The sequence below is a fragment of the Macrotis lagotis genome, chromosome X, assembly GCF_037893015.1.
Source record: "Macrotis lagotis isolate mMagLag1 chromosome X, bilby.v1.9.chrom.fasta, whole genome shotgun sequence".
Lineage (NCBI taxonomy): Eukaryota > Metazoa > Chordata > Mammalia > Peramelemorphia > Peramelidae > Macrotis > Macrotis lagotis.
Window position 1 is genome coordinate 257,989,976 of NC_133666.1, and position 11,819 is coordinate 258,001,794.

Below are 11,819 nucleotides of genomic sequence, written 5' to 3' on the forward strand. Positions count from 1 at the left end.
ACCTAGATTTCCCTGGAAGCTAAAGACACTATAGGCCAAACATTATACTCTTCATTGACCTTGGAACTGCACTCTGTAATATTATGATCTTCATTTTGTTGATACTCTTTGTGTTCTGAAAAGCAAACTTCAGGAAAATCACCTCCCTCTGGTTAGCTGGTGCCTGAATAATGAAGCTTCAAATATAGAATACTCCATAAAATAAACCTGAGGTTGGAAAGATCTATCCTCAAAATCATTAGAATCTTACAGAAAGCAAAAAGGTATGAGAATACTATCAGGAATGAGAAGATTAGGGACTTTCCTTTTGAGCTGAGTATAAGCATATCTACCAGGATCCTGTCTATCACCTTTTAATTACCATTAATTCTCCTAGTTGGAGGAGAGGAAAAAAATCGTCCTTTTCCCTACCCTAAAGTTCATTTTCTTGATGCATTCCCAATTAGAAGATAGAGGGAGAAAAAGAGTACAAGAGGTAGAACTTTCCAAAATATACTTAGGGAAAGGTGATTTAGCCGATACGAGGTCATCTTTCTGGGTCAAAGCCAATCATCCAGACATACCTGCAATCACTGAAGATCAATTAGAAGAGTTATATATGCCTCATGTTAGTCATTAATAGGCTTATACAACTCCATGGGATGTGGTCTCTTCTGATATGTGTCTAATTTCTCCAAAATGATTAGAGAAATATTCAAATTAATAAGAGCTTCACCTGATCATATCCTTATTGTATTAGTAATGAAAAGAGACTAGAAGAACTATGGCAGAAAGAGAGGATATAAAACCATATCCTTAAGGATTAAGCTTCTTTTAAAAATTAATTTTAAAAATTGCAAGTCATTTTCTTTCCTTAATTCTCCATATCTTAATAAAAAATTAAAAATTAAGCATCAAATTATAGAGGTGGAATTAAATTTAAAAAGATCAGAGAATAAATGACCACCCCTGAAATCTTAAAATATGAGATTAGTAGCAAAAAGTTGCTGTTGCTTTGGGTTTTATATATGTAATATATACATATATATGTATATGTGTATATATATGTATGTGTATGTATATTGTCTCTCCATCCATCTATCCATTCATTCATCATCTATCTATCTATATCTATCTATCTATCTATCTATCTATCTATCTATCTATCTATCTATCTATCTAGGTATCTATCTTTCTATATATCTGTCTCTACTAACAATGAAAAGAGATCTGATACAGGTAAGTTTTTGAGGTCTTGGGAAGGCTACATTTCTAAAAATTTTGAAAATTTATTTATTTTCACCATTGCTTTCTTTATAAAGTTTGTATTTAAAAGATTCTTTTAGTGTTCAACACCTCTCCCTCCATTCAAAGAGCTGGCAAAATTATATCAAGCAAAAATGTGAAAACATATTTCCACATTAGTCATATCACGAAACTATGCAATAAATATACTTCAATTTGCACTCAGAGATCATCAGTTCTCTTTCTGAATGTAGGTAGCTTTATTTTTTCAAGTTGAATGCTTTGGAATTGTTTGGGATTGTTGTATTGATCGAAGTGGCCAAATCTATCACGTCTGATCATCACTATGACATTATGCTCTTACAAGCACAGCAATCTCCCAGTTTTTAAATCACTTAAATTTTTATCATTTCATTTGTGTCTTGCAATGATTTTTTTCTTCTGAAACCACCTTCTTCATCTTATCTTGTATGACAATAGTACTCCATCACAATCATTTCACAGTTTATTCAATCATCGCCAATTGGTGAATAGTTCATCATTTAAAATTCCTTGCCATTGTATAAAGAGCTACAATAAATATTTTTCTACTTATGGATTCTTTTCCTTGGTATATAGAACTAGTAATATTATTGCTGAATCAAAAAGTTATCACAGTTTTATAGTCTTAGAATAGTTCCAAATTCTACTTGAGAATGATTGAACCAGTTTGCTACTTCACTGACAGTATATTAGTGCACCTATTTTCCCTCCATCTCACCATTTGTCATTTCTAAGAGAAGTAAAGTGGCACCTGAATTGTTTTATTTTATATTTCTTTAATTATTTTACTCTGAATTGTTTTACTTTATATTATTTCTCTAATTAATAGTGATTAAGAGAATTTTGTATCTATCTATCTGTCTATATCTTTGGTGTATATATGTATATATATATATATATTCAATTGTGGAATGGTTCTTATTTTTATACATTAGACTTAGTAATCTGTATAAGTTATAAATGTCTTTAATCAGAGAATATTGCCACAAAAATTTTGATATTATTTTCAATAATATAATTTGGCAAAATATAGTTCCTTGATTATCTTCTTAAACATCAAGTTTATTGGAGGCAGCTAGGTGGCACAGTGACTAGAGCACCTCTCCTGAAGTCAGGAAGATCTGAGTTCAAATCTGAGCTCAGACACTTAATACTTACTTAGCTATGTGACCTTGGGCAAGTCACTTAACTCCATTACCTTGCAAAAATAAAATAAAAAGTTTTATTTTTCCTCTTGCTTTTTCTGAGATTGCTGCTCCAACCTTTTTACTTTATTATAGTAGATTCTTCTTTATAGTAACTCTATGTATCTTTCTTTTTCAAGGGATTCTCTTGTAAACATTGTATTGTTCATTCTGTTTTCTGAGCTGTCTTCCATTTTCTAGGTGAACTTATTCCATTCATCTTCAATAGTTATGATTACTAACTGTATTTCCCTTCATAATGTTTTCTTTGGTTATCCTTCTCCCTCTCTTTTTACCCTTTCCCTCCTCATCAGTATTTTGTTTCTGGACACTGCCTCCCTTAATCCCCTCAATTACTACCCTTTTATCTCTTTTCCATATCTCTTATCCTCTTTCCTTCTTATGTCCCTATTAAGCAAAAGAATCCTATATCCAAGTGCTATATGTGTGTGTATGTTTTATATATATGTACATACTGGTACAAACACATACATATAGACATCTATCGACATATGTGTGTGTGTATATGTATTCCTTTAACATGGAAGTTGATAAATATTTTGTGATCCTGGCTAAAGTTGCGTGATATTTGAATTATTTCTTTCTGTCTGTTTGCAATATTTTCTCCTTGACCTGGGAACTCTGAAATTTTACTATAAAATTCCTGGGAGTTTCCATTTGGGGATTTCATTAAAGAAATTATTGATGGATGCTTTCAGTTTCTATTTTACCCTATTGATAAAAGATTTCTGGTCAGCTTTCCTTGATAATTTCTTGAAATATGATATATAGGGCTTTTCTTTGATTATGGCGTTCAGTTAATTCACTAATTTTTAAATGATCACTTCTAGATTTATTTTCTGGGTCAGTAATTTTCAGATGAAATATTTAACATTTTTCTTTCTAATCTTTTTTCTTTTGGTTGGTTTTTTTTTTGATGTCTCATGGAATCAATTCTAATATTTTAGGAGTTCTTTTCTTTAATAAATTTTTTAACTTCTTTTGATTTATCCTTTTTTATGGTATTCTATTGTTTATTGGTTTTTATGACATTTTTATGACTTTTTTACACTAGGATAATTCTGTATTTAAAATGTTTTCTTCAGTTATTTTTGCGTTTCTTCTACCAAGATGTTAATTCTCCTTTCATAATTTTCTTCATTACTCTCATCATAATCACCCACCCTCTCCTCCATCCTTCCTCTATTACTCATTTCTTTAACTCTTTCAGGAATTTTTGTTAGATTTGGGTACAATTAGCATTTTTCTTTGAGGTTACTTTAAGTGCTTTCACATTATATCTTCTTCTGAATTTGTGATTTGACATCACCCCTGTGACCATAGAATTTATTTTTTATGGTGAAGTTCTTTTTTTTTGTTTCTTTGTTTCCTCATTTTTCCAGTCTCTTTCTTGAGTTTGAAATTTATGTTAAAGTTGTACTCTTCTCTTTTAGATACTGGGAGGCACTTTCTCATGTTTCACCTTTTTTCCATGCCATTTTCAGAGCTAGTTCAATGGGACCTGCAATTTTATGGTTCTGTCAAGTTGATGTTTTCCTTAGAGAGGTAGGGTTCCTGCCCTACAGGTCTGCACTATATCTTTACTCAGGAAGCATTATTCTCTCCAATATTAAGTTCTAGCACTGCTCTCTGCCTTAGAAATGCGACAAGAACCCATATTCTTTTGTGATCATGTATAAGCAGCAATCTACTTTCTTATGGAACTGCTTATGGGCAATAAAGTTATCAATCAATGCCAGCTATACTACATGCTAACACATGATCCCCTGCACTATTTCTCTCATCAGTTTTCTGACTTTTTAAAATATTTCTGGGATAAAACTTCTAAAGTTGTTGCTGCAGTTTCCACCATTCTGGCCTCCTTTCAAAGAGGACTACTGATGCTGCTACTGCATTTTTCCTGGTTCCCCAAACTTGTATCACAGCCCTCTCCTGACAACATCTTCAGTTTTCTTTCATTGGAAAAATTGATTCTTTATTGGTTCTTTTGGTCCAAAATTTGATTCTACAAGTTATTTTAAAGTTGCCCAGATGAAAATTCTGGGACAGTTTCAGGTGAAATATCACTTGTAATCCTTCATCTTGGGTCCACTTTCTGGGCATTATGATTGAGTTATTTGTAAGCCACTATATACCACCTTCTGTTTTATGTAATCCACTGATATTTTAACATGCTGGGCAGACAGAGGAGCTGTAGTATTCAGGAGTTCTGCTTTCCTCTTCCCTCACTTCACCAGGGATCCCACAGAACAGCATTCTACTTGGCACCTTGCTTAGAATTTTTTAGTCTATTTACTGAAAGGATAAGATTAAAATAATTTGAATTACAACTGTGAAATATTCAGCAGACAACTAAGTGATGCAGTGACTCTACCAAGAGTCAGGAAGTCTGAATTTAAAACTAGCCTCATACTCTTCCTGTCTATGTAACTCTGGGCAAATCAATTAGCCTTTTTGTGCCTCATTCATCTTGTTTGATTAATTTATAGGCACCTTACTTGATCCTTGAAAAAATAGGAGGGTTCTGAGAGACAGAGATAAGAAGGAAATCATCTCAGTCTGTGAGATACCTAGAGGCAAGAGGAGTACATAGTTTAAAGGAATGCCACTTGTCTAGGTTGACTGGAAAACAGACTTGTTAGATGGAGGATTATTACAAATAAGGCTGGAAAGGAAGTCAGGAGCCAAACTTTTAAATTTCAGACATTAAATTCCAGATTCTCTGTGGGCAATGAGAAGTCACCCAGTGACATTATGAAACCTGTGGCTAAAAAGAATATTTTTTGATAGCTACATTGTGATTTCACAGGTTACCATGGGAGTGATTAGAATATTCAAAATGAACTCTATAAAATGAATGAAGATCTTTCTAAGGAGTCCTGGATGTATTATTTACTCAAACCCAATAAACAAAGTAGAAAATAATCATTACCTATAGAAAAACAAATTCTCTTAAGGTCAAGGAAAAACAACCTTGTGAGAATGTAACTATGAGATCTTGAAATATACTAACAGCAAATGAAAGATCTTAGATGACCTTTAAAATCTCTTTTAGCACTAAATTTTATAATCCAAGTAAAGTCAGGTTTTTATGATGGATTTTAGGAAAGCACATTCAGAGCAAGGGAATAACCAGTTAACCAGAAAATCCAATTAGAGAAAGTACTTTAAAGGCTTTTGGAAAGTTCCTAAATAAAAGTCTAATGATTTTAAATTACTCTAATGAGGAAGCAAAGGCAGATATATAAGTGAAGAAACTGATGGACCTTCATGGAGAATCCTCTAAGGTATTCAAATTTCAACTTAAAATTTAAAATTTTCAGTTTAAAGATGAGTTTAAAGTGAAAATGGAAAGGAAAAGTGAAAAAATTCCCTCCATAAATGTTGAGTCCCAGTTTGGACATCATATGTTGAGTCTTTCTCTGGACTCCCTCAATCTTCTGCAGGTGAGAGTTGACAGGGCAGGAGACAAGGAAGACAAGGATGACAAGTTCTCCAAGATCCCCAAGTAATCCAAGGCCTCCACTTATTGAACCAAATATCAGTGCTTAAATATCCTTCCCAGTCTCTAATCTACTCCCACTTCTGTAGCACTTATTAAAATAAGGCTCTGGTGCTCAAGGAAGGCAGGTGATGATAGTTTACAGTGCTCTTGCATACAACAGTTCCTAACACATAAATCTTCCAAGACAGTTATAGAAAGAGAAATTAGTATGTTATAAGTATAAAAAATATAAAAGATAAAAGACAAGTAATTCAGAGAAAACAATATCCATGAGGAGAGATAATAATCCCTATGATTTCTGATATTTGCAGTAGCATGGGTTTAGGACAAGAGAAACAAAGATTGTGAAAATGACTCAGGGTTGACAAGGCATAAATATCAGCAGAAAAGAGGAACAAAAATTGCATGTAAAAGAAAATATCTGGTTATTTTGCAAACTATGAGGTCAAGATTGTAAAGAGAGGAAAATGAGACCGGAGTAGTAGTGATGGATTGGTAGAATACAGAGTGTCTTAGTGGATGAATATTTCAGTGAGGAGAAGGGAGAAATTTGATAAAGGCAGAGATGGAAAAACAGTTATCATGATATGAGAGAGGAATTTGATTTTGAAATAGGGGAGATGTAAAGGTTACATGGTTACATGCATGGTGGTGAAATTTAAGATATCACCTTAAATGAAAGAAGGAATTATATATCTCCTTTTCTTTTACTTCTCTGTAACAAACTGTCTGCTACATAGCAGACATTTAATAAATGTTTCATTAATTGGTCAGTCTTATGAACTATAAAGTTTGAGTTTTGGTAGAAATCATGACAGTTGATAAACATATTGGGCTCCCTTCCCTTGGCTCCCCTGGCCTATCCCTCTGAATACACTTTCCCTCCTATTCGACACACCATACTCCCAACCCCCCACTATAGCAGAGGCAGAAGGGAGGAACCAGTTCCAGGGTATTCTTCATTATGGGAAAGTTGGTCAGGGACCCATTAGGTTTGCTGGGGGTCCTTATGAGTGGCAGTGGAGACCCCAAATTGCCCCTGCAGAGGGAGTTGTGGTCAACCTCCTCAGGATCTATAGTGGTTGGATCTGCAGGCTTGTTTCTCCAACTCTGGTCCCACAGCTTCCCAGCAGCTGAGTCGAACTGTTTAATTAAAACAAAGCATCAGGAGGACCTGCCTCAGGTATGAATGAATGTGCTGTGATTTCTGTTCAGTGTTCTAAATGTCAAAGTGGAGAAATTCAAAGAAGATCCAGTAAGTGGTAGAAGTAACCATGCTGGCTATACTGAAGGGATTATTGATGGGAAAACCTGAGAGGAAAAACCATGTTGTCAAGAGACAGTTTAGGATTTAACAGGTCACTGGCATTATTGATGCACTGTGATGCATCCCTGATATGAGAGGACTTGAAACCAATTGAAGACCAAGATCTGGCACCAGCCAGATCTTCTCCAATAGTACTGTTTCCTATCAATCAGGCCCTTGAATGGAATGATTCTGGTAAAGTCAAGTGAGAAAAATGCCTTGCACACTATATCATAATAAATGTCAATCACTTGGCTGGTTGGTGTAGTACTTTTTGATGTGAAAGGTCTAGTAGTAGTAGTAGTAGTAGTAGTAGTAGTAGTAGTAGTAGTAGTAGTAGTAGTAGTTGTAGTAGTAGTATAGTAGTAACTTGTGATAATTGGATTCAGGGTCATTACAGGAGCACATGTACTGACCATTTCACACATTAAATATATACTGAGCCCATGGTCATTGGGTATCATCTATATGATGTACCTTGGAATCTCTGATTGATGTGAGTTGCCTCTGGTAGCTACTTCTTTGGCTCTTGCACAGAAATTTGGATATGTTCTGTGTTTCTGAATCATGGCAGCTCCATATGCTTACTGAATCCTACAGGGCTGGCCTGATCTCAGAAGACTCAACATAAAGAGATATTGAGATGTGGTGGATAGAATACTAGTCCTAGAAGCATAGAAAACAGGTTCAAATACAATTTCCATGCTTACTTTCTGTGTGACCTTAGTTTTTTCATTTTTATTTTATTTTAAATTTATAGAATAAAACAAACATTTCCATAACAGTACAATTAAATAAAAAAGATTATAAATGAAATTGGCAGTCTTCTATACACAGTTTTCAATTCCTTTCAAATATACAACAAAATTTTTGTCCCTCCCTTCTCCTGGCCTACAGATGCCTACCATTAGACACAAATAGGTTCAGATCATTTATAAACAGTTCTATTTATCAGTTCTTACTTTGGAATGCAGATAAAATTTTTCTTCATATGTCCCTATCATTAATTTAGGTATTTATAACGGACAAAATAACTTATTTGCTCAAAATAATTTTTAAAAAAATATGGCTGTTATTGTATTCAGTGTTCTTTTTCGATTTTCTCATTTTGTTCTTCATTTCTTCATGTCTTTCCATTTTCTTTAAAATCATTCATTATTTCTTTTTTACTGTAAGTAGTAGTACAGTAGTATTTCAACATAATCACATGCATGCCACAATTTGTTCAGTCATTCCCCAAATAATGGATATGCTTGCAGTTTCCAATCTTTGTTACCTCAGAGAGAGTTGCTATAAATATATTAGAATACATGGGTTATTTTCCTTTTCTCTAGTCATCTCTGGAAACAAGTGGTGACATTGCTGGGTCAAAGGGTATAGATAGTTTAATAATTCTTTGGGTATAGTTACTGAGTGCTCACCAAAATGGTTATAGAAGTTCACAATTCCACCAATAATGAATTAGTGCCCCAATTTTCCCCATCCCCTCCAACATTTGTCAGTTTCCACTTCTATCTTTTTAGCCAGTCTGGTACATATTAAAATGATAAAAGTTTGCTTGAATGTAAATTTCTCTAAATAATTATTTTGATCATGGTTTATATAACTATAAATTGTTTTGATTTCTTCATTGGAAAATTTTCTGTTCATAGCCTTTGACCTTTTATCAATTGGGGAATGACTTTTATTCTCATAAATCTCACAAAGTTCTTTTATATTTTACATATGAGATCTTTATTTGAAAAATTGACTGTAAAATTTTTCCCAATTTTCTCCTTTCCTTCTGATCTTGGTTATAGTTGTACAAAACTTATTTTTACAATTTACTATAATCAAAACAATACCACTTATACCAACTTTGTCCCTCTCTTGTTTATTCATAAATCATTCACCTATTCATTAAATCTAATAAGTGATATGTTCTGTTCTTCTAATTTTCTTTTATAATCTATTTTGATATAGGTTGGTAAATGGTGTGAGGTATAGTTTCATGTTCAATTTCTGCCATACTGTATTCCACTTTTGTCAATAATTTTTACTGATTAATGAATTCTTATCCCCAAAGTCTTTATACTCATCAAATACAGGGTTATTATGTTTATTTGTTGTTATAAATTGTATATCTATTCTATTTCATTGATCGATTTTTCAGTCTTAGCCAGTACCAGATAGTTTTGATAATTACTGGCTTATAAAAGTTTAAGGTATTGTTAAACTTCCTTCTTTAATATTTTTTTCATTATTTCTTTAGTTAAATTATTTTACTTCCCTGAGCCTAGAAAATGAGGAAATATTTGACTAGATGGTCTATGGGAGTTTCTCTATATTCAATCTAATCATTTTTTAAGATGTCCCAAACTTGAAACATGAGCTTAGCATTGGTCCTCTCTACTAAACTGCCAAAAGTATAGTACATCAAGATTTAAGGAAGGTATTTTACAATTTCTCTCACAATAACTATGGGAAAATGACAAAATATGGGTTGGATAGTACAGGTTAGAGGAATTCATAGTTAGTGAACTCTAAAAATGTTAATTGATAGTTGATATTTTAATGTAAATCAGGAAGAAGACCTTTATCAAAGATCTATATGGAACGCAATCCTTTGCTCTTTACTGTATAGCATTTTTGTCAGATAATATATAAAAATATTTATCAAGTGTGGGTGAAAGGGAACTTTGAGCGAAAGCTAAATTCATTAGATGACAGAGTTGAGATTCATGTGTTTAATATTACAAAGACAATTCAGGAATCTAGTTTTTCTGTTTATTTTGTTTTCTTGTCAACCAAGATAATGCAACTTCCCCCCAAGGAGTAATCCTCTCCTTTTCATTTCTTTCTTTTGTGATTTTTAAATTTGAACTGTTGCTTGTTTTAGTATTTAATATTTTTTTTAAAAATGTTTCTAGACTCATACTGTTCTTAATTTTTATATAATAAATACTTAATAGATGAGTGTGAAAAAAAGAATAAATGGATGATGAATGAATTGATTTTTTAAAAACACCATTGTTATAGTGATTATCAATAGTAAAAGACTTAATCATTCTAATCAATATGATGATCCAAGACAATTTCAAAGAAATAATGCTTACATTTGGAGAGAGAGAACTGATGACTTCTCAGTACCAATTGAAGCATATTTTTTCTTAAATTTTCCTTCTTTTTTTGAAACACAGATAATATGGAAATGTTTTGCATAATTTCACATTTAATTGATATGTCACTTGCCTTCTCAATAAGTGGGGCAGAGTCTGGAGGGAGGGAGAGCATTGGGAACTGAAAATTTTATTAAAAAGTAAGGTTACAAATAAATAAATAATTTTAAAACATGCAAAAAATTATGCATTGATTGGAATATTGAAATTAGAAAAATAAAAAGAACATTATACCAATACAATGAAACTGGCATGTATTTTTTCTTATTTCATTATATTTCTAGCATCTAGTTCTAGTGCTTTGCACTTAGCTGGCATTTTAGAAATACTTGTTGCATATATATGATTAGATTACCTGTCTTTAGGTTAAAACTAAGTCAACTGTGTATGTCTAGGATGGTGATTTAATGTGACAAGACCTTGGATTTTAGTTGGATAAAAGTTTAATCTGTGTTCAGAATGCAATTTTTCAGCTATAACAAATGTGATGGTAAGCTGCATATATAGGAATTATGTGCAGGTATGAGCTCAAGGAATTCCACCATCCTACAGACTTTGGTCAGGTGAATTCAATTTTTGAAAAAAAATATTTTTTTTGTTTTTGTTTTTATATAATCTTAATTCCTGAATCTTTTCAACCACTATTCCCTTACTCCAACTATCCATATCTTTTAATACATATTTTTAAAGAGAAAGAAAATGAATGGGAAGCATTTCAGCAAAACCTGAGACTTCATATAATATTCCAAACTTCTAATCTACTTCTACAAAGAAAGTAAGAAATATACATATTCTTTAAAATGGACATGGGCACACAACAATTCATCTAAGATATGGTGGCAAAGAAATTAAGGAGAAAGAGAATTATACCATATTGGGAATATCTGTGGAATTTGGCATTGTGTATTTTGAAGAAGACTCTTCTCTTGACAGAGAAGTGGGTGATTTATAGCTGTGGAATGAAGCATACTTTTTTTTAAAAAACATAGTCAATGTGTTTTATTTTGATGGACCACTTTACTTTTTCATTATAAAAGGGTTTAATTCTTTGGGGAGGAAGCTTTACTAGAAAATGATAGTAAAACCAAAAAAATCACCAATAAATTTTTGTTATTATTGATACATATAATGATTAGAGGTTGGAAATTGGTGGGTTCTGATTGCCTTCAAATATCTGAAAAGATGCTATGTATCTGAAAGATAAAACTACAAATATTGGATAGAAGAGTGTTTAATGTTCAGAAATTAGTGAACCTAAGCCTCAGATAGCCAAAGGAAATTCATAGTGAAGAGGCTGCTCCACATTTGAAGTGATGTGTCTGGACCTCATTTCTACCTTTTCCCCTTGCAATTACAGAACCAGTTCTGAGGATAATTTC